Source organism: Malus domestica, chromosome 02 (assembly GCF_042453785.1).
Source record: "Malus domestica chromosome 02, GDT2T_hap1".
NCBI lineage: Eukaryota > Viridiplantae > Streptophyta > Magnoliopsida > Rosales > Rosaceae > Malus > Malus domestica.
In genome coordinates, this window is record NC_091662.1 from 24,931,027 (window position 1) to 24,954,119 (window position 23,093).

The following is a 23,093-nucleotide window of genomic DNA, read 5'->3' on the forward strand; positions in this document are numbered from 1 at the left end:
AATGAGAACTTAGCTGTAAGGTATGAACTGCATAACAACTGGATAGTCATCGACTTGTGAGGTGGTGCCCGTCGAGCTTTTTGAGTCTTTGGGTTTTGTTGTAGCTGGGGAGGAGTTGCTGCTGGTAAGCTACTATTCAAGTGATGGTCTGCTCATGCTTCTCCTCTGCTAGATCTAAACTTGTGGCCATCTCCTTACCGTTCGATTGTTCGTCTTTTGGTGGTGCGATATGCCCATAGACATCCGAAGAGTTCGTTTAGCCATTTTCCCTTCTTGTTGGTGAGGGATTTCTTCAGGCAGTCGAGGATCGTCTTGTTGGATACTTCGGCTTGCCCATTGCCTTGAGGATATCTCGGCGTGGACATGTGCTGCTAGATGCCATATTCTTAAGGCACTTTTAGACTAACTCTTTAGCATCTTGGTGCATGGTAGGCCAATAGTAGCCTGCGTTAAGAGCCTTTTATGCTAAGGATTGGCCTCAAGAATGGTTTCCACATACACCTTCGTGGGTTTGATCTTAGAACTTTTAAGTCGTCGGGAGGCGCTAGGCAACGGATATGTGATCCGGTGTGGGATCTTTGGATGAGAATGCTATGACACTTAGGCTGTTAGCTCCATCTTTATGCTTGGCTTGTCAAGATATTACACCGGAATAGAGCGTTTTGGGTTGGTGATCGAGTGCGGAGCCTAGGCCGGCTAGTACGTCTGCATGGGCATTGTCTGCCAGGGGAACTTGAGTGAGAGTTTAAGTCTGAAATGCCTCAAGCTACTTGCGTACTTTCTCTAGGTATTATGTCATTGACATGCAAATGCTAGAAATCTCCATTGAGGGAGCAGGTGCAGCTAAAGTGTACTTGGCTGCCTTCGGGGAGCCGTTGGGCCGCTCTGTTGCGTTGTCAAGGCTAGGTGTGAAGGCACGGTAGGGAGCCGTTGGGCTGGGGCCATGTTACATGTAGCAAGAAATGCTCAATTTCTGGTATTGGGCCACTCTAAAGCTGAATAATGGAGCAAAGGTTGGCTAGGGCCGTGTGACGCATAGCAGGAGGTAGTGCTCAATTGCCGGTACATGTTGCTTTTATGTAGAATCTTCTGGGGCGATGAGGACAAAACTTGTTTTTGAATGTTCCTTCTAGTGTTCGTCTACCCTTGGCGTGTCTTTTGGGCCTAGTTGTTGCGTTCGTCAGGATTCGATGGAATAGTGCATCATGATGATGACTGCGTGCGTTTGAGGGTAAAACTTAAGCTTTTAGGTTACAACAACTATCGCCAAAGTTAGCTTTCGAATTTTTGATAACATCAATGAGAGCTTTTAAATTATGGAATACAACTGATAGCATTGAGGAGAGCTTTTAAACTGTGGAATACAGGTAGTCGGGCCCCCAGCTCTTCTCGTATGATGGTAGAGCTTATTTCTGCTTCAGATGCGACTACTCGTCCAGTCAGACTTTGCATCTCCTTCAGAGTAGTGGGGAACTTCATATTCAAGATTGCTTGGATTTTCCTTAAATGGGCATTGGCGAACTTCGTCCCAAAGTGCATGCTTTTCTACCAGAGCAAAAGAGTCTTCCAGAGTTAAATCTTCTTTCATTATCAGTTTTCCGAACAATGGGTGGTCTGCTGGAAATCCTTTTTGGAAGGCTGCTTTAGCTATCGAGTCGTTGCATCCGACTATTTTTGCCTTCTCTACTTTGAACCTCCTCACATAGTCGTGAAGAGACTCCTTTGGGTTCTTCTTGACGTCGAACAAATGGTCAGACTTCTTTTTGATCGAGTGATAAGATGAATATTCTTTGGTGAAAACCAAAGAAAGTTAGTAAAAATTCCGGATGGATTGTGGCAGCAAGGTGTAAAACCAATCTTGCGCCTCATCTTGTAGAGTGGTGGTTGATCGGATCATATTTATATATATTTTTACTTCAAATTCACTCGTCTTTTCTTAGTTAGTTCTTTATATTTTGAGCTATTTACGTTATTTTTGTGTTTATAGGATTTGTTATGCAAAGAAAATAAAAATGGCAAAAATGAGTTTTAAATAATAAACAGAATAGTTACTTCGAACATTATGATTTTTTTTAGATCAATTAATTTAGTTTATTCATTGCGATTATAATTGAACTAAATCTCTGTCCTTAAATCTATGCAGAATGTATATATGCATCACGGTATTGATTTTTCCAATATCTGTTTACCAAGCATGGCTTTTCAATTAGACAACAAAAGAATCCACAGCCAAAGGGGGGAGACGGAAAGATAAGGCGGTCTGGGGAGCGAGAGAAGGGAGCTGCCCTTTGGGCAGCTCGCAGAGACGCAGGAAGAGGACCGAGAGGAGAGTGCTGCCATTGGGCAGCTTGAGGAAGGGAAGTCAGTGGCGAGGAGGACAGGAGGTCAGCATGAAAATGCAGTTCAGAGTCCATGCAGTTCAGAGTCCAAGCAGCAGATCCTTTCTTTCGGTTTAATCTTTCCAAACTCCTATTTTATTTTTGTTTTAATAATGTGTAATTAATTTTATTTTGGCTAGAGGTTAATTCGAAACCATGAATATATTTGTAATATGAATTGATTACCTTCGGTTGTGATTTCATAAGTTGTGATTTCAATTTACTTATCCGTTCGTATAAAAACTGATTTGTGTATGTTGGTTGAGAGTGCACGCTTAATTTACATGCATGAATTTGATGCTAGAATATAAGTGAATTTCACCTAATCGTTATGAACTTATTTTCACAAGTAGTAAAGGTTGCTAGTCACAATCACGTTAAGTAAATTCTTGGCATAAGTTTCATGCAAATCATAGTTACGAATGCCTCGTCAATGCTTATAGTTTTCACAAAGTTTAATGATCTTTGATTGTATCGCTATTGTGCTTTTCACGTAGGGGACTTTTGAAGAATGTTTTGAATTGTTGTATGCGTTTTTCCGTCCAATTCAATAACTTAAGGAAAACTTGAAGATTAAAAAAGTGCTGTTCACGGTTAATCTGGAGTATTGAGATTCACAATTTATTGAAAGAACAACTGAAAATCAATTTAGGTTGCATATGTGTCATGTGTGGAGAAGAACCCTCTAGCTAGTCCGTCATTTATCATTTTACCTTAATTTTATGTTTTTGTCAATTCTGTAATTTAATTAAGTTTAATTTACTTTTCATCAAAACCAAACACCCATCCATTATTAAATTATATTTTTTAGTTAGTTTTCTTTATTGTTAGTCTTTTAATTTAATTTCCGTCCATTTCAGTTCCTAGTGTTTAATTTAATTGTTTTCATTATTTTGAGTCATTTTAAGTGTGTTTCGAGTTATTAGAGTTTTTAGCCTAATTTTGTGTCCTTGAGTCTTATTTAATATTTTTAAATTAATTTAGAATAGATTAGCAATCCCTCCTAATCCCCGGCCTAGAACGATACCCTACTTACATCTATACTACAATTGTCAAAAAGAGGGTTTAATTTGTGTGTCAAGTAATTCTCGCATCAGTGGTAAATATCTTGCATATGAAATCATCGTTGTTTTGATAAAGGATCATTGCGCTTCGGTAGCGCTTTAAGTGTCTCTCCGGGTCTTCATCCCTTTTGAAAGATGTGAAATGTGGCATGCTGAACTCACATGGAGGCTCTACCTACTCGATCTCGTCCGTGAAGGGTGACCTGTTTATGTTGGTCATGTTCCGTCGTAGTGCTTCGTCGGTAACCTCGTTGCATTAGAAATCATGCAATTACTTGGTCAAGAGTTTTTCTACTTCTTCCTGAATTTGCCTTTGTTGGGGTAGCGGAGCTATCGGCTACCCCCAGCCATGACTTGCTGGTCTAGGCTGCTCTTCCATGTGTTTGGCTTGTCTATACCATGGATGCAGTGCATGTGGTGCATTCCTAACATGCGAGCAAGTTCTTCGCAGGCTGCTGGTTGAACTTGAGCTGGACTGAGTGACTATTTCTCTCCTTCCGTCGTGCTGCCTACTTTGATATGAGGTGGAGGATGCTCCTTCCGAGCTTAGCCGCGAATGAACACTTTGCCCGGAAGGTTGCTCATGTTGACTATCGGAGTGTGACCCCAACCATGAATGTTGGTGCGAAATATATAAGCACATAAATTAAACCCTCTTTTTATCAAATGTAGTAAAGTATGTAAGTAGGGATCGTTCTAGGCCGGGGATTAGGAGGGATTGCTAAATCACTTGGAAACTGACTTGAAAACGTAAAACCAAAGTTTAAAACACTAAACTAGACTCAAAGAATGCAAAACTATACTTTAAAATACTAAGATAAACAAAAAGATTCAAAACAGCAAATAAACACTCAAAACTGCCTTAAAAACACTTTCTGGGCAGTTTTGAACACCTAGCACTAAATTGGACGAAATTGGGTTATGACTTGACTCAAGACACTTAAAAACACAAACTAAAGTGATTACTAACTAATCTAACACTTTGAAATAAATGGGAGATTGGTTCTTGACGAATTTGAAAACAAAACAAACTTTGTAAAAAAAACAGATTGTAAATGAATTTGAATGAAACTTATGGATGGAAGGCTAGCTAGGAGGTTCTTCTCCACACATGTCACACTTGCATACAAAACAATTTCCAGTTGCTTTTCGATAAACTATGAATACTCAACGCCCCAAATTAATCGTGAATTGCACTAATTAACCCTCAGTTTTTCCACAAGTTATTGGGTTGGATGATTGCATACGACAACCCAAAACATTCCCTACAAGTTCCCTACATGAATTGCATAATAGAGATACAAGCAAGAATCATTAAGTTCTATGAAAAACATAAGCATTGACGAGGCACTCGTTACTATGATTTGCATGAAACTTATGCCAAGAATTTACTTAACGTGATTGTGACTAGCAACCCTCACTACTTGTGAATGTAAGTTCATAACGATTAAGTGAAACTCCCTTATATTCTAGCGTCAAATTCATGCATGAAAATTAAGCGTGCACTCTCAACCAACATACACAAATTAGTTTTTATACGAACGGATAAGTAAATTGAATTCACAACTTATGAATCACAACTAGATGTAATCAAATCATATTGTAAGCATGAACATAGTTTCGAATCACCCCCTAACTAAGAGGGGTTTAGTTCCTCATGCTCGCAATTACACAAAGATAACTTAAATTAAACATTGAAATCAAAGATAGAAAACACCTAGAAACGCTCCAACACTCCCAATGCTTGGGCATAGGCATGGCACAAGATGTTCCTTCTCCTTCCTTCCTTGCAATAGTCACGACATAAGAGATTTAGAACAGGTTTTGGGTGGTTTTTATGGTGTAGAATGGATAGGGAATGGTATGGAAAGGTTTAGGGTTGATGGGTGGTGTGGCTAGGGGTGGTGTTTGGCTGAATTTTTAGAGAATGGTGATGGAGATGTGCGGCTAAGATAAGGGATCAAAATCTGTTATGGTTGATGAATATGGGAGGTGGTATTTATAGGCTTGAGAGATGACCACTCCATTTCCTTTGCATGTGCAGCTTGTGTGGGTGTGTGTTGTCATGTTTCCCCTTTGCATTTACACACACATGCTTCATCATTTCAACCACCAAACACACACATTTTTTGCCATGTTTTCCTTTATATTTACACACACATGCTTCATCATTTCAACCACCAAACACCCACAATTTCTGCCCATGCCGTGTGCTCCATGTGCTTGCTGCTGCCATGTTCTTTTCTTTCCATGTGTTTGCTTTCTTTGCCATGTGTTTGCTGCCATGTTCTTTGCATCATTTCAACCACAAAACACACACATGCTTCATCATTTCACCACAAAACACACCATAATTTATGCCATGCCGTGTGCTCCCATGTGTGTGCCGCAACATTCTTTTCTTTGCCATGTGTTTGCTACAACAAGGGGTTTATTTAAAGGGAAAAAGGAAATAAAACCCTAGGTTAACTAGGTAAACAGAAATTAAGTCTAAAGCTTCTACAATTTAGGGAAACAAATCAGAAATTTAAAGGAAATAAGCTAAAAGGTATGGCAAGGCTTTAAAGTAGATTAGGAAAGTGTTTAAATGCAAGATTTAGGAAAGAATGACTCTTCCTTGCACGGCAAGGAAGAGTAATGGCAAGGGTGGAGCACACGGCTGGTTGCTTATTTTTGAACACTTCGTTCTTTATTTGTCTTGAATCCAATTCTTCATATCATCATTCAATCCTAAGCTCATTTGATCTTCAATTTCGTCCATCTTCTTACCTCCAAGCATATGCAATCCATTTGATGCACATAAACTGCTCCAAACGACTCCAAAATGCACATGTATGCATACTTTGTCCTTAAAACCTGAAAACACATAAAAGTGACTTTAAACACTAAAATAACTAAAGAAACACAACGTAAACGCACGAGAACAAGACAATTAAGTCGCATAAATATGCTCCTATCAAATTCCCCCACACTTAGCTTTTGCTAGTCCTCGAGCAAAATAAAGAAATAAAACGAAACAAAACAAATAAAACACAACCTAAACTTTCCAACATTTGCCTCAGGGATTTCCAATGCACATGACATGTTAAAAATCATTATCCCCACAGATTTGAATCATCTTACACTTAAGCACATACTTAATCATAGTCACCATTTACTTGTTCACAATTAATCGATTAAAACAATGTTTTTGATGTAGTAACATGCCTTAGAGAATTTACTCAATTCCTTACAAAGTATGCACTCAATTTTCACTCAGATTTTCTTACTACACACCCTATATTAGTCATATGTGAGAAGATTGATGTAGATATGAAAACGAACACTCACATATATGTATCACAAAGAACGCAATTTCTGGAGTTAGTAAGCATGTTTAGATATGATCTCATGAATGGAATGCTACTACTTAGATGCGAGAACCAGTGACACCATATGCTCATACCAAATTCAAACTCCACAAATTGAAACACATAACACTCAAGATAGAAGTCAAGGGTTGTAACGGGCTTGGGGTAATGGTTAACAAAGGAAAGATAGGGATAACAAACGTTCCTAAGGCAATAGCAAGCAAAGTAATGAAATCGAAACTTAGAATTCACTTTAGAATGCAGAAATCAACTTTTAACACAAAGGGAAGATTTGAGCAACACTTAGGGCCGAATTCAATGTTTTGGACCCTTTCTTTAACAAACAACACTTTAGAACTCTTTTTCATACATTTTCACAACTTTTCTCTTTTTTTTTTTTTTTTTTTTTTCTTTCCACCCGTGCCTATGGCGCACTACTTACATGAGAAACACTTCCCCCACACTTGTTTTCTGCCAAACATTATTCAAAAGGAATTCAATTTGAATCATGCTTTACTATGCTTTGAGAACAAGGGTATGGATGGTCCTAATGTAGGCTAGGTGGAGATAACGTGGGTTAACAAAGAACGTAGGCTAACGAGGTGAAGGAAAAATTTTGTCCTAGCTAAGAACAAGTATGAACATTTGAATACACATGCAAGCTATCAACACTTTAAAGTAGGCATGCATCCAAAAACAATTCATAAAACCCATGACTTTCAAAGCCTAGTATATGGTGAACCAAAATAAACTCTTTAACAAAATTAAAGAGAAGTAAAGATTTAGTGATTCTTTACCCTTGAAGCTCATCCTTGTTTACACAAGGGATTCACCCAAGTGGAGGGCCTTCAAGTCACCTCCAAGCTCCTTGAATCCTCCTTGTGTTTTCCTCCCTTTAGTGCTCCTTTGATGATTAGAGGAAAAGGATTTGTTCTCCAAAAACATCAAAAGCTTGATGTCTCTAAGTCTCTTCACCAAGGTTGTATATTGTGAAGATGATATGGATGACTTAGAGAGATTTTAGATGCTAGTAAAAATCCTCTAAGTGGCCGGCCTCTATGTAGAAAAGGAGAGAAAATGTTTCACCCAATTTCTATTAGAAAACCCTAATGAGAAAATTGCTATAAAGTTGCTTTTATAACATTTTCTTTGGTGAGTGGCAAACTTGTAATTAAGCAAGCTTGCCCATTCACCCTAATGCCCGGCCTCTCCTTGTTATTGGGCTAATTTGCCCATTTTGTTTTAGTTGTCTTACAACTTAAACATAATGGGCCTTGTGGACCAAAACACTTTTGGGCCCCGAAACCCAAAACCAACTTATAAGCCCAATACGAACTTTTCGTATAATTAATTAACTAATTAATTAATCTTGACCATTCTTCAATTAAACCATTTAATTGCTTATCCATTTCATATAATTTCTTCACTAACATCCTTATGTGGTGTGCGATCCATTAGGTTCCAATTAGCGAGGCAGTGGGCGATGTTACTCTTAACGATCGATTGTGAATTGAAACCACATTTCAATTCTCCCTTAAGATTAGTGTTTGCTAATCTTCAGGGCTTCCACAAACCATGAGTGACACCTAGCAGCATATCATGGTTACCCAAGCTAAGTAGAATTGGTTGGAGAACCTATCCAGTTACAACTACAATGCAATACGGTCCTTCTCTAATACAATACTCTTAATCACATTGTTTAAGTGATAGTTTGTTTCATGTCTACTATCCAATGTGATACTTTCCTATATGACTCCTTTGAATATGATTTGGAACAAACTTCCTAAGTCATATTCATATGCTTTGGCCAAAGACTTTAGAATCATATCTTAGAGTATTCTCCTTCCACCATGGAAGGTTAGAGATCCCTTGTTGTGCATTCATATGCCTACATGACTAGATAGCTTGATCCCAACAATGCCGTGGACAATCCGAAGGAATGCCATTGACATGATCAAAGATCAAGGACCTAACCATTAGACATCTATGATGCCTCAGGTCAAAGGACTACTTTGCATATTGCAACTTTAGAGTTCATACATGACATGTATGTTCGAACTCTCTTTTGATCGACGTTCAGTGTACTCGATTACTCTTTCGAGCACCTATGTGTTTGTCTCAGTGTCCAACACCAAATGACTTGAGACTAGTTCATACTCACGTTTGAGTCAACATAACACATACTAACCTTAGCGGATTGTAAATGCCCAATTGGCAATCCTATGGCTAGGAACGTTTTAGGAATGAACATAAGAGAGAGGTCTCGATAATCTAACTCATTAGATCACTTCTCTCTTAGAACAAATACATTCCTTGGATTCCCTTATTGCTTAAACACATGATACAATAAATAGTGATTAACAATAAGCTTTGCCCTTCATTAAACATATAAAAAGTTTAACACAATAAGTATTCCAAAAGTTATTACATCAAATGAGTGGCTTTGTGGGCATACTTCCAACACGAGGCTCAATGGGGTTAACTTAAACATATAATAAAGTAGGATACATGGCAATTTGGCTTTGGTGGTGGTAACTACACAACTTCATCTTGAATATGTGTTATGCAAATCAATATCATGCTTTGAATGAAATGGGCATGAGTTCTAGCATTTGGAACTAAATGATGAAACGCCTTCTAAGTAGTAACCAAGCAAAGAATAATGAGATCATGCAACGACTTAGAAAACAATAATGCACAGATTATCAACTCTCCAAATAACGTTTAGGCTCAAGTATCACAAGGTTGTAGCGTTTGTTTGAGTTCCTTCCTTCAAGCATGTTACAAAAACTAATTTTTCCTTTATGATTGCATGTGAATTCATAAATTATAACCACAACCAAGCATACACCAACGAGTAAATCAAATGTTCATCCATGTTTATAACTTTCTTTAACAGTCATGTAATTAAAAACCAAATCCTCATCATTGTGTTGGAAGGTACCCTAAGACACAAATAAACATACAAAAACAACTCTTTTTGGGTTTTTCAAAACAATTTTTCAAATTTTTATGAGATTTTTGGATTTTTATGTCAAAACACACTGAAACACTCCAAAACAACTTGAAAACACTTAAAAGAGCAAGGAACAACACTAGAAGTAATGAGTGATAAACTCCTACGAATTTCATGCAAAACAATGGTTACCCCCCCCCCACACTTAAATCAAACATTGTCCTCAATGTTTCAAGCATAAACTCACACAAAAACAAGCAAATAAACAAACAACGAATAAACATGACAAGTATAGCAAAGTAAACAAAAAAAAAATAGACAGAGTAGAGTTTAAGAATGTAAATCTGGTTTTGGAGATAGATGATCTTGTTGACTTTCCACAGCTTTGATCTCGAACTGGTTTGGAATTCTGAGCGAGGAATATCAGAGTTCCTTGGTTGTGCAGTCTGCATTCTTCTCTGCTTGTTTCTTCTGCACGGCAAGCAGACACGAGGTAGAGGTGTTGGTCTGTTTCTTTCTTCAATCTTTCCAAGTGCCCACCTCTTGCTTTCTTTCTCATTGTCCCTAGCTGAGGATGAATTGGTAAATTGTCTCCACATGCTTCGAGGTATCATTTTCACTTCCCTTATCTGTTCCCCAGGTAGATGTGGTAGACGAAGCGAAAGCATAAGATGATGAAGATGAGTACTCGAGAGCAAGGCTAGGTAAGCAATCAGGAAAGGGTTCCAGGCAGTCGGTTCTAGATCGGAAGATTGATACCAAGTGCTGGCTGATTACTCACTTTCTCCTTGTCCTAAAACAACGACAAGGAGAAGGACAGGGAGAAAGCATGATATGAGATACTCTTGCTTTCAACCTTCATGATATGAAATACTTTTGCTTTGGATGGGTTGTTTGCAGAGGTACCCCAAGGAATAAGGAACACTGAGTGACTCGAGAGGGTTTGTTGGAAAGGCATTCTCGGAGATGACGGAAGGTTATGTATGTCTGGCTTGCCATGAAGGGTGAAGGTCGACTTTTATAGGAAATAATAACCGGTACTGTTTTTTCACTCTTGTCGGCAACCGTTGGATGATTGAACAGTAAACTTCACGTGTTTTCTACTTCAATAGAAATCGTCGACAGATTGCCCGTGATTTCCTCAAAGCTGACAAGGCTAAGAAAGACAGATGGTTGGAATCGGCGCTTCGACAAACTGCCCGTGATTTTCGCAAAGCTTTCTCTGCATGTGACAAGTGCTGACGAGGCTGAGAGAGACAGGCGCATCTTCGCTATCTGAGATCGATGCTTCGACAAATTTCCCGTGATTTTCGCAAAGCTGAGTTTGCGTGTGACGGGTGCTGACGAGGCTGAGAAAGCTGACACTCTTCGATATCTGGAATCGATGGTTTGTGAGCAAGCCCAACTTTTGAGAAAGCTGGTGCCTCTTCGATTTTTGAATTAGCTTCTTCAATTTCTGAGATCGCCTCTTCGATCTCTGAAATCCCATCGCGTGCTGATTTTTATAGAGGTATGCAGGATGTTCAAAGCACACTTGAATTTCTGCCTATAAAAACTCCCGCTTTGCACTTCTACGATCTTGACTTGTCCGATCTCCTCTTTCTTTAACACCTCTGAAAAATGTCTGGCCCTTCTGACCTTCGTTTTGACTTGAACCTTGGTGAAGAGGCAGCCCCGCCTTCTCCAGACAACATATGGCGCCCATCCTTCATATCCCCTACTGGTCCCCTTACCGTTGGGGATTCGGTGATGAAGAATGATATGACAGCTGCGTTGGTGGCCAGGAACCTTGTCACTCCCAAAGATAACAGATTACTTGCCAAACGGTCTGATGAGCTGGCTGTTAAGGAATCTCTGGCTCTCAGTGTGCAGTGCGCAGGTTCCGTGTCCAATATGGGCCAACGCCTATTTGCCCGAATCCGTCAAGTTGAATCATTGGCGGCTGAAGTGATGAGTCTCAAGCAGAAGATTAGAGGGCTTAAGCATGAAAATAAACAATTGCACAAGTTCGCACACAACTATGCCACAAACATGAAGAGGAAAATTGACCAGATGCAGGAATCTGATGGTCAGATCTTACTTGATCATCAGAGGTTTGTGGGTTTGTTCCAACAGCATTTGCCTTCGTCTTCTGGGGCTGTACCGCGTACTGAAGCTCCAAATGATCAACCTCCGCTGCCTCCTCCTTCTGAGGCTCTGCCGACTACTAAGACTTCTCCTAAGCAGCCTTTGTGAAGGCTCCCTCTTGTAATTTTCTGCTTAATGTTCCTTTTCTACAAAAATCAATGAAAAAGCATCTTGTTTACCAAAAATCCACACCAAAAGAAATCAAATAAGCAACAACTAAAAATGACAACAAGGTAAAAAAAAAACGTAGTAAATGGAAGGTTTTTAGAAACGCAAAACCGATTGTGAAGCGATTCATAGATCTTCCTTATTTGAATACATGGGTTGCCTCCCAAGAAGCGCTTGTTTTAACATCGTGCAGTCGGACGAAAAGCTCAATTACTCCCTAATGGAGTCCACGGCATGCTCCTTGAAATATTCATACTTTGGCTCTATGAAAGGAAGGGAGTAGTAATCCCTCATGATTGGGGCGTTTCGCTTCCAAAAATCAATGTACACTTCCCCACTACCTTGCATTTGATTAGCTACCTGCACCAAAGAAGGTAACAACCTATTAGTTGAATTTGGAATCGAAATTGGACTAGGTGGCTTACCAATGTGCTGTGATGGAGTGGCAGCAGTGTGAACATTCTTTCCCATGGTGCTTTCGGCCAATTTGAGCACTTTGAGGGCAGTGGCCGTATAGTCCTTGTGCTCCACTCCAATTCCCTCGTCTTGCATGGTTCCTGATGCATCCTTTGTGCTTGGTGCTGAACGGTCCGGTCCTATCTTTTTTTTTTTATCAATGGCACAACAAGAACGAACAACATTAGGAGTCTCAATGGATTCAGAAATCTTAAAACTAATCATATCACCACCAAATGCCATAGTTATTTCTCCTTTGGCCACATCAATCCTGGTTTGAGCCGTTTTCATGAAAGGCCTTCCAAGGAGGATGGGCAATGAAGGGGTATGGTCCGATTCATCCATTTCGAGAACATAGAAATCCGCCGGAAAGATTAAGTGATTTACCTGCACAAGAACATCTTCCAAAACTCCCTTTGGATAGGCGTTAGATCTATCGACCAATTGTATGATTACACCATCATTTTTCAACTTGCCTAAGTTCATAGATGCATAAATTGAATATGGCATAACATTTATTGAAGCACCTAAATCTAACATGGCAGATTCAAAACGAGTGTTACCAATGACACAAGGAATTGTAAAACTACCCGGATCTTTGCATTTGGGGGGTAGTTTTCATTGCAAGATGGCAGAGACATTCTCACTTACATGTACCACTTCTTTCTCCCGAAAACGTTTCTTTGTTGTACAAAGCTTTTTCAAAAACTTGGCATACTTCGGGATTTGCTTGATTGCATCCAAAAGGGGTATGTTGACTTGAACTTTCCTAAATGTCTCTAGAACATCTTTTTCCTCCTTTTCGTTCTTGGATTGCAAAAATCTGCTAGGAAATGGTACATTGGGTGGAATAACATTAGTATAAACCGAATTGGACACATTCTTGCCTTTGTTGAACAAATTGGATTGTGGTTGTGCCATGGGAACTGGCGGCAAAGGTGTTTCCACCCTTGTCGTGGGTTGGTTTGATTCTTTCTCCTCAATTTGAAGTTTCTCATCCTCTTTGTGACCTGTTTTTTATGAAGAACCTGCCCCAACCTCCTTGCCACTTCTTAGGGTTATCGCTTTGGCTGTTTCAAACCCTCCCTTTGGATTTTGAATGGTTGAACTAGGGAGTTGGCCTGGGTCTCGAAATTTGCTCACAAAGTCTGCAATCTGCCCAATTTGTTTCTCCAATTGATCCACCCTTTTGTCTTGGTTTTGCATTGCTTTAGCTTGATTTTCTTGCCCCTGAGACAAATTAGTTAGTAACTTAAGAAGTGTATCATTGTCTAGAGATGTATCTAAAGCATTTGGGGCAGATTGTTGTGGAACATGTGGGGGTGCGTATGGCTTGGTAAAAAACCCCGGGGGTTGTTGCCTAAAGCCTCATTGTTGTTGGGGTTGTTGGGCCTCCCTGGGTAACCATTGTTGTTGGGGTTGTTGGGCCTCCCTCCACTTGAAGTTTGGATGGTCTCTCCAACCTGGATTATATGTGTTTGAATATGGATCGTTCCTCGGTTGGTTTTGGCCTTGAAATCCAATTGCGTTAGCGCTCTCCCATCCACCATTCTCAATGAGTTGAGGGCACTTTTCCGAGGCATGTCCTTGGATAGAACATACGCCACACACCATTGGCCCTTGCATTCTTATTCCTTCGGCCATCTGAGACACAATGGAAGTAAGATTAGCTAATTGTGAATGAATGTCGGATGTGGAACTTACCTCATGCACTTGTTGCCGTGGGGGTCCTCTTTGTCTAACGCCTTCGTATTGTTGAGCGTTCAATGCTCGATTAGCAATCAAGATCTTGGCAGCCATGGGTGTTTTGTCCACCAATGCTCCACCCGCCGAGGCATCGAGCATTTGACGTTCAAGTGGTAGGAGCCCCTCGTAAAAGTATTGTAGAAGTAACTCCTCATTCATCTGATGCTGTGGACAAGAAGCAACAAGTGATTTAAAACGTTCATAATAAGTAGGAAAAGACTCACCTTCCTCTTGCTGAATACCACTAATCTTTTTACGTAGGAGAATGATTCGAGAAGTTGGGAAAAACTTCTCCAAAAACGCCCTCTTCATACTCTCCCAAGATGTGACAGTTCCGGGAGCTAACTCGTACAACCCATCTTTGGCTTTATCCATTAAAGAGAATGGAAAAGCCTTCATCTTCAAAATACTTCCGTCGACGTTAACCGGAGTCATGCTTAAACACACCATTTCAAATTCTTTTAAATGCTTGTTTGGATCCTCCATGGACATCCCATGGTATTTTGGAATGTGGTGGAGCAAACTTGACTTTAACTCGAACTCTTCGGTCTTACCTTGCGCAGCCGTGGGATATTGGATACACAAAGGTGCGGCATTATCTAATCCCGAAGCGGCGAGCTCCTTGAGTGTTCGGTTGTCCATGGCTTCTTCTTCTTCAAATTCAGATTCGGCCTCTGAACTTGAACTAGGTTCACTAGGTTCTGGATGCCTCTTCTTTCTTCTCAAAGTTCTTTCAAAATCGCCGTCGAACTCCGAGATGTTTGCACTAATATGTTGAGAACTACGAGTCATAAACTAGTACCTGAAAATAAGAAATAAACCCAATCAGCAAACTAAAATAAAAACACACAAAAAATAAATAAAAAGAAACAACGAGGGATTAGCAAAGTTGCTAATCCCCGGCAACGGCGCCAAAAATTTGGTGCGAAATATATAAGCACACAAATTAAACCCTCTTTTTATCAAATGTAGTAAAGTATGTAAGTAGGGATCGTTCTAGGCCGAGGATTAGGAGGGATTGCTAAATCACTTGGAAACTGACTTGAAAACGTAAAAACAAAGTTTAAAACACTAAACTAGACTCAAAGAATGCAAAACTATACTTTAAAATACTAAGATAAACAAAAAGATTCAAAACAGCAAATAAACACTCAAAACTGCCTTAAAAACACTTTCTGGGCAGTTTTGAACACCTAGCACTAAATTGGACGAAATTGGGTTATGACTTGACTCAAGACACTTAAAAACACAAACTAAAGTGATTACTAACTAATCTAACACTTTGAAATAAATGGGAGATTGGTTCTTGACGAATTTGAAAACAAAACAGATTGTAAATGAATTTGAATGAAACTTATGGATGGAAGGCTAGCTAGGAGGTTCTTCTCCACACATGTCACACTTGCATACAAAACGATTTCCAATTGCTTTTCGATAAACTATGAATACTCAACGCCCCAAATTAACCGTGAATTGCACTAATTAACCCTCAGTTTTTCCACAAGTTATTGGGTTGGATGATTGCATATGACAACCCAAAACATTCCCTACAAGTTCCCTACATGAATTGCATAATAGAGATACAAGCAAGAATCATTAAGTTCTATGAAAAACATAAGCATTGACGAGGCACTCGTTACTATGATTTGCATGAAACTTATGCCAAGAATTTACTTAACGTGATTGTGACTAGCAACCCTCACTACTTGTGAATGTAAGTTCATAACAATTAGGTGAAACTCCCTTATATTCTAGCGTCAAATTCATGCATGAAAATTAAGCGTGCACTCTTAACCAACATACACAAATTAGTTTTTATACGAACGGATAAGTAAATTGAATTCACAACTTATGAATCACAACTGGATGTAATCAAATCATATTGTAAGCATGAACATAGTTTCGAATCACCCCCTAACTAAGAGGGGTTTAGTTCCTCATGCTCGCAATTACACAAAGATAACTTAAATTAAACATTGAAATCAAAGATAGAAAACACCTAGAAACGCTCCAACACTCCCAAGGCTTGGGCATAGGCACGGCACAAGATGTTCCTTCTCCTTCCTTCCTTGCAATAGTCACGGCATAAGACATTTAGAACAGGTTTTGGGTGGTTTTTATGGTGTAGAATGGATGGGGAATGGTATGGAAAGGTTTAGGGTTGATGGGTGGTGTGGCTAGGGGTGGTGTTTGGCTGAATTTTTAGAGAATGGTGATGGAGAGGTGCGGCTAAGGTAAGGGATCAAAATCTGTTATGGTTGATGAATATGGGAGGTGGTATTTATAGGCTTGAGAGAGGACCACCCCATTTCCTTTGCATGTGCAGCTTGTGTGGGTGTGTGTTGTCATGTTTCCCCTTTGCATTTACACACACATGCTTCATCATTTCAACCACCAAACACACACATTTTCTGCCATGTTTTCCTTTACATTTACACACACATGCTTCATCATTTCAACCACCAAACACCCATAATTTCTGCCCATGCCGTGTGCTCCATGTGCTTGCTACTGCCATGTTCTTTTCTTTCCACGTGTTTGCTTTCTTTGCCATGTGTTTGCTGCCATGTTCTTTGCTTTACCATTACACTTGCACACACACATGTTCTTTGCATCATTTCAACCACAAAACACACACATGCTTCATCATTTCACCACAAAACACACCATAATTTCTGCCATGCCGTGTGCTCCCATGTGTGTGCTGCAACATTCTTTTCTTTGCCATGTGTTTGCTGCAACAAGGGGTTTATTTAAAGGGAAAAAGGAAATAAAACCCTAGGTTAACTAGGTAAACAGAAATTAAGTCTAAAGCTTCTACAAATCAGAAATTTAAAGGAAATAAGCTAAAAGGTGTGGCAAGGCTTTAAAGTAGATTAGGAAAGTGTTTAAATGCAAGATTTAGGAAAGAATGACTCTTCCTTGCACGACAAGGAAGAGTAATGGCAAGGGTGGAGCACACGGCTGGTTGCTTATTTTTGAACACTTCGTTCTTTATTTGTCTTGAATCCAATTCTTCATATCATCATTCAATCCTAAGCTCATTTGATCTTCAATTTCGTCCATCTTCTTACCTCCAAGCATATGCAATCCATTTGATGCACAAAAACTGCTCTAAACGACTCCAAAATGCACATGTATGCATACTTTGTCCTTAAAACCTGAAAACACATAAAAGTGACTTTAAACACTAAAATAACTAAAGAAACACAACGTAAACGCATGAGAACAAGACAATTAAGTCGCATAAATATGCTCCTATGAAATGTATGCTCATTCGTGGGCCTAGTTGAGAGTACATGCTCCTCCGCGCGCTAAGACAGGAGTATACGCTATCTCGAAGGCCTAATCGGTAATGTACACTGCCCGAACGCTCGGCTCGTGGTTGGTCGAGTGGTTGCTTACCGGGACATTGCTGGAGAGGTTCTTTGTCTTCCCTTGTCTTACTTCGGGACACCTTATTTGGGGGACGTTGCATCTTGGTGCGCTGCAAGAGTTGGTTCACCAAAGTCGTCTGCTGTGCAAGGGCACTCGTCAACTCTATGACTTGTCGAGACAAATGTTGTTCGCCACTTGGATTGGAAGAGCTTGGAAGGAATGTGCCTCATTGGGCAATGGAAGGGTGGTAGACTCCAGGCGTGAGATTTGAGTTGGGAAATATCAAATCAGCGAAAAAATATGGTAAGAATGGCCCCGGCTCGATGGTAGGTCCGAATGGTTGATATAGTCTTGGGCCGACTTGGGCCGCTTGGAAAGCCACTAGAGCAGATTGGGCTGCAGGAGCAAGCTGGGCTGTGAAAGTAGGCTGCTCGACGGGATCAGGCTGGGCCACGGGAGTGGGCTGCTCATTGGGAGCAGGTTGGGCCACGAGAGCAGGCTGCTCGGCAGGGAGCAGGCTGAACCACTGGAGTGGGCTGTTCGTCGGGAGCAGGCTGGGCTATGAGAGCAGGCTGGGCCACGAGAGTGGGTTGTTCATCGGGAGCAGGCTGGACCATGGGAGTGGGCTACTCGTCGGGAGTAGGCTGCTCAGCGTGTGATGCATGCGAATGCGAGGCTTAGGCTCAGACGCGTGAAAGCTTGGATGGCACGGCTTGGGCTCAGACGCATGCAAGCTTGGATGGCATGGCTTGGGCTATGGCCTTGGTGCCGTGAGCCTTGGATGGCACGGCTCGGGCCGAGGTAGCCACCGTGGTGGTTCTCGTGGTGGAAACTCGTGGTGGTGGTGGTGAAGGCACCATAGACCTCGTCAGGGGTGGCCACCAAGGTAGCCACCGTGGTGGAAACTCGTGGTGGTGGTGCTGCTCCACTTATTGTCGTATTTAGCCTCACGGATCTCCGCAATCCCAGTTTTTGAACATTAGAATTTTCACTTGTGGAATTTTCTAAATTTCTAGCCATTATATTTTGCTTATACGTTTTATCAAAGAACCTTTGCAAGTAAAAAATTCTAATAATAAGAACATATGAAAAATATTCAAATGGACTAAAAAATAAAGATAAAACCTTTTTGTGCGAGAGTCTTCTACGAGTATGGATTTCAACTCTCAATGAAAGTACCAATTTGTGGATGCAAATTTCTTCCTCCTTGATTTTGGACAATTTTGCACCTACAAAACAATTCCCACATTAGGTTAAGGCCAAGAGCCTCACGCACCCACGATGAATGGGGGGGGGGCTTTGGCCGAAGAACCTCCGATGCCAAAGTTAGAATTTAGAGAGAAAGAGTGTTTAGAGAATTTTGGGATTTTTGCCAAAGTGTTGGAATGAATATTTGGTGAAAATAGGAGCCTATTTATTATAGGGCTAGGTTGGTTCACTTTAGAGAGGAATGTGGCCGGCCACTTAGTATTCTTTTTAGGTTTTGTTTTGGTTTAATTAGGCAATTAATTGGCTAATTAAACATAAAAGGAATTGTTTTGGTGGTTATGGAATTTATTGGCTAATAAAAAGGAAGAAATGGTGAAAAAGGCAAAAAAAAGTGATGGACTAGGTTTTGAAATGGGGATAGCCGGCCCTCTAGTGACTTTTAGGTTTGAATGGGTGTTTCAATTTGATAATTAAGGGATTGATTAGGTAATTAATCCCTTAATTAGTCAATTTTTAGGAAATTTGAAAGAAATATATTATTTAGTTAATTGATTAGCTAAATAATGGAATATAAAACATATTAAATAAATTAGGTTTTGGGAATTACCTTATAGAAAGGATTTGATGAAATAGGCTTTAAATTGTTACCTATTTTGGGCACTTTTGACTTGGTTGAAAGATGATTGTCCACTGCTTGCGCGTAGGAATCCCGGTATGCCTCAAGGGTATTTTTGTCCTCTTTTGTCCAAAAAATCACTAGGCGCCTTGTGAATATTTTTGGCTCCACAACTTTGTTATGTATTTTCAATGTAGGACATTCAAATTCCTTTTAAGCAAAAAGTAATCAAACGGATGAATTTTGGAGTGATTCTAATTGAAGGATGTTCGTGAGTGTTTCAAGATGATTGTATCAAAAATCTAGATTTTTCTACCAAGCCATTTGACCGTGGCAATGAAATAAAAACCCAGCGTGCAGCTTTCCCAGATTGACTTTTTTGGACGTTTTGGGTATTTTCAAGGTCAAGATGGCATATTTTGAGGAAGATTTTTTTAGGGACATCTCAAGCTTTAAAAAGAGACTTTTTGGGACCAAATCGGAGTTGATTTGGTTGGTCAAAACATGGATTTTCAGTCCGAATTCCAGTTTAAATAGGAAACTTTTTATTTTCTAGTTATCTTATTCTATTATGTTTCCTAGTTTTTAGAAGACCTTTTCTAGGTAGGATTTTATTTTGTAGTAGTATAAATAAGGCTATTAAGCCATTAGAAAGGGAGATGAGAGAACAAATGAACTACTTTGGAGAATTGCTTTTGACGATTCAAGTTTATTTTCAAGGTGTTTTTTATTCATGTTTTTAATAATATTTTGTTTTATGATTGTTCGTAACTAATTTCGTTTGCTAGGGCGAGGCCACAAACCTTAGCAAGAATATGTAGTTTCTTTTCAATCTGCTTATGATATTATGCATACAAGTTTTGAATTATTAATCACTAGTTTAAACTATCTAATTGTCTTGATGATTGGCCATCATTAGGGTATTTAGAAAAGTAATTTTGATGCCATTTTGGCGGAGGGTTATCCCTGGAATTGACTAAGGCTTCTTGTGGTTAATATGTGTAACTTCTTAGGATGGACGATACTTCTTAAGTGTTACATAGTTTTTCAAAAGGTTTTCACAAAACTTAATGAGTCTTGAATGTTCACATTCGATCTAGACACCATGGACGGGTTGCATGTTAGATATACGTTCTATGTTAGAGGTTCCAAGTAAAGCATACTTTAGGAAAGCTTAACCTTGAAAATATGCATGGGTAATTCATAAGTAATTGAAAGAATTACCTAGGATTGTTAAGGTGACGGTAGAACCCTAGTTCTTATATAGATTTTCAAACTATTTTCTTTTGTCTTATTTACTTTGCCTATTTATTTAATAGTTTTTAATTAAATTCGTTTTTAATATTTTAGGTCATTAAATCAACTTTTTCCAAATTTTGTTTTCAAATAATTAATTAAGATTTGGTTTAACATAAATTTTTTTATTCAATCTCTATGGAAAACGACCTTGATTGAGCTGCTATACTACGATAATCTTGTACTCTTACTAGTATTTTTAAGTGTTTTTATGTAACATCCCACATCGCCCAGGGGAGTGGATCCTCTTATATGTATATTCCCATCTCTACCTAGCATGAGGTCTTTTGGGAGCTCACTGGCTTTGGATTCTATCGAAACTCCGAAGTTCAGCTAGATCGCGCGAAAGCAATCCCATGATGGGTGACCCATTGGGAAGTTCTCATATGAGTTTCCAAAAACAAAATCGTGAGGGCGTGATTGGGCCTAAAATGGACAATATCGTGCTACGGTGGAGTCGAGCCCGGGATGTGGAGTGGGCCCGGGGCAGGATGTGACATTTTATCCCTACTTTGACATGTGGTAAAAATCCCTATCAGTTACCATACATAAGTCATAGATGGGTGTATTTATACTAGTGGGGGAGACATTTAAGTTAGGATGTAGAATCTGTATTAAACTGAAAAAGTCCCAAAGGATTTCTAGCGTTAGATATTGTTTCCTTTAGGATTTGATTACCTGCAGGACATGTCAATCTCTAGATTTAAAGAATTTCTAAGAATATAGGAAACCAAATTGATCCCTAGTCAGATAAGGTCTCCCTATCTTGGGAAATAAGTAGGGTCGATCTTAGCAAGATTCGTGGGCCTTGCCTACCATTCTATAGCCTAACAAAGTTCGGTAGCACTGATCATCCCTTTAGTCAGCCTAGTCCAATTTGGAACCATTAAGTCCATGACCAAACTTATGAGGCATTAGTGTTTTGATCTGTCTTACTCTAGCCCAAGAAGATTCATGGTCCCACAAACGCCACTAAGTATGTTTTGTACAGGGATTACTTTTCAGGATTGATAGTTACCCAAGGACAATGCTTTTTCAGAGTAGATCGAAATAGCTTGTCATTGGGATTTGTTTTACACGAATCTTTCTTGTCTTATTATTGATGTCATATAGTGGAAACATTCTGGATTCAAGCGTGTGACATCGAGAGTCATGCCATTAAGACGGTGACGATGATGGCTGTTACATTGCATACCTATGAAGCTCGAGAGAAAGATTATTATATTTTTTAGAAGTTAAAACTGTTTGTTGTGGATCTCAAGGCGAGTTGTTATGGATTCAATGATTATACAATTTTAAATAAATCCTTATTTAAACTCAATCTCTTATTTTCATTTTCTCCATCATTCCCAAATTCTTTACGTCTACTGTTGCTAAAAACCTGATAGGATCATATTTATGCGACTTAGTTAGCTTGTTTTCTTGCATTTTCGTAGCTAGTTTCTACTTATTATAGTGTTTTAAGCTATTTTCGTGTGTTTGTAGGTCCAAATGACAAAGTTGGCAAGAAAGTGCATTTTGGAGCATTTTAGAGCAGTTTTGGGCCAAGAATGGATATCACATGCATGGAGCAAGGTGGATGGATGTTTTTGAAGTTCAAGAGGCTAGGAATATGCTAAGGAGTTGAAGAAAATAAATCCAAGACAAAGAAGATAAGGAATCAGCTCAAAAGAAGGAAACATTATCCAAAACCTTATCCAACCTTATCTTATTTAGTCTTATCTTATCTTATCCCATATTATCCAAACATTATCTAAACTTATCTCCAGCTGTAAAAGGAGTCCTTATCCTATTCTAAATCCTTCCCATCTGAATTTAGGAGTCACAATCCATCTAAACATATTAATTATTTTCCCCTGAGGAATCTGCTATGCAAATCTCCTCTACAACCTTTGTGCCGTACCCTAGGCCTATAAATACATATTTATCACCACAATTTTGTGGACCACACATACAAGAGCAAAAACATCAGAAAATACATATTTATCACCACAATTTTGTGGACCACACATGCAAGGAAGGAAGGAGAGGAGACCCTTGGAGTCAAATCTGCCATTGTTGGAGCGTTTCTAGGTGTATTCTATCCTTAGATTTGTTTCAATGTTGCTTTTAATTGGGTTTTATGTTTTCAAAGGCATGAGGAACTAATTTCTTTTTAGTTGGAGGTGAATTCAAAGCCATAACTATATGTTTTATATGAATTGATTACATCTAGTTATTGTTTCTTGGCTCTTGAATGTGATTTTTTTATCTGCGTTATCAAAATTTGTTTATGTATGTTAATTGAGGATGCATACTTAATTTGCTTGCATAAACTTGATGCTAGAGTATAAGGGAGTCTCACCTAAT